The sequence below is a fragment of the Perognathus longimembris genome, chromosome 1 (assembly GCF_023159225.1).
Source record: "Perognathus longimembris pacificus isolate PPM17 chromosome 1, ASM2315922v1, whole genome shotgun sequence".
NCBI classification, from domain to species: Eukaryota; Metazoa; Chordata; class Mammalia; order Rodentia; family Heteromyidae; genus Perognathus; species Perognathus longimembris.
The window spans coordinates 95,120,052-95,121,901 of NC_063161.1; the positions used below are offsets into that span (position 1 = coordinate 95,120,052).

Below are 1,850 nucleotides of genomic sequence, written 5' to 3' on the forward strand. Positions count from 1 at the left end.
CTCATTTCTCTGTACCTGATGTTCCTCCTCTCTCTCACATACATTCATGTGGACAAGAGAAACAACTCAGACATAGAATTACCATTCTTTGACTGGTAACAACCTTTATAGATCTGAAGGTAAGTTTCTAGAACCATCAATTAAAAAAAAAAAGAATCTTGGGAACTGAACTTTATAGAATCAATCCATCTAAGAGCTACATAGCAATAGAGGCATAAGAAGGGAATGTATCTTGAAGAAGATGTTTCTAAGCTTGAAAATTACCTAATTAATCCAGGAACTGTAATAACTGAACTAATTGAAAACCAGAACAACATTATGAAACAAAACACTTGGTCAGCTATTTTTATCAAGGTGATTGCTAGCCTAATTGCCAAATCTCATCTTAATTTGCTCCATGAAAACCAAGACAAGCCTATTGGAGACATATGTATACACACACACACATATATATGGCATACATACATGAATATGTATATATCCTTGTATTAATAAGCAAGCGTGAGCTAAGGACAATATTTGTAGTCAGAAACTTTATTCCCTAGGTCACATCAATTATAATAAAGTTTTATTGTTTTCAAATATCAATAAGAAATTTGTAGAAAGTTAAGATTTGTACAACTTCAAGTTATGTCCAATGGTGATGGAAATTTAACAAATTCCTCCCTTTAATCCACTGAAGACCAAATGAAACCTTTAGCTCTCTCAGGACTTGACAAGCTGTTCTCAACTCTTTTTTTTTTTTTTTTGGTGGAAAAAAATCTCTATTTATAATTAGCCAGCTGGATTCAGTTTATATGATTCCAATTTTGTTGGTAACATCTAAGGCATCATAATCAGGAGCCAGTCCAACATATGCTTTCTTCTCTCCATCAGGTCTGAACAGGGTATTGACCTTAGCTACATCAATGTCATAGAGCTTCTTCACAGCCTTTTGATCTGATGCTTGTTGGCCTTGACATCCACAATGAACACAAGTGTGTTGTTGTCTTCGATCTTCTTCATGGCTGACTCAGTGGTCAGGGGGAACTTGATGATAGCATAGTGATCAAGCTTGTTTCTCTTCGGGGCACTCTTCCAAGGGTATTTGGGCTGTCTCCGGAGCCGCAGCGTCTTGGGCCGCTGGAGGTGGGTGAAGTGCATATCTTCTTATTTTTGTGGCTGTGGACACCTTTCAGCACTGCCTTCTTGGCCTTCAAAGCCTTTTCCTTTGCTTCAGCTTTAGAAGGGGCCGGAGCTCCCTTCTTCGCTTTGGGCGCCATCTTGGTGAAAAGGTGTTCTCAACTCTTAATCTCTATGAGTTCCAAAGAACTGAACTATTAAATCTCCTCAACAAGTGGCTTTCTGTTGAAGTCGCCTGAGAAACCTCCAAGCACATCTATGAAATAACCATAAATTTTGATCTGTTATTCATAATTTTATCTTCACATATCTAGACATAAATGGGCACACATGTGTTCCATACTTACCCATCTGCAAACAATACTCAGCATTCACATTCACAGTGATAAACCCTAGGAGGTGAATCTTGGGAGTTGAACTTATCGTTGTAAGTAGATTGAAATACCCCTAATTTTTTTCCCTTAACTAGTTGGTTATTTTGGAGACATTTTACAGTACAATTGCTTTATTATTACTTATAGGAACCACTATAAGTAAGAACATTGTACATAGAATTTTAAACTAAATTCATATGTGATTACTAAAATATAAAATTAAAATCTTATTTAAACACTAATAATTATATATGATATATAATTTATATGATTATATGTGATGTATTTGTATAGGGTATATCTATACCAAGATATGATGTTGGATCTATAACATATAACATATTTTATATGCTG

The 1,850-nt window shown here is 35.4% G+C and overlaps 1 pseudogene; it reads right to left on the reverse strand.

The window, feature by feature from the left end:
- Positions 1-761: 761 nt before the first annotated feature.
- Positions 762-1,262, reverse strand: LOC125355392 (annotated as a pseudogene).
- Positions 1,263-1,850: the final 588 nt, after the last annotated feature.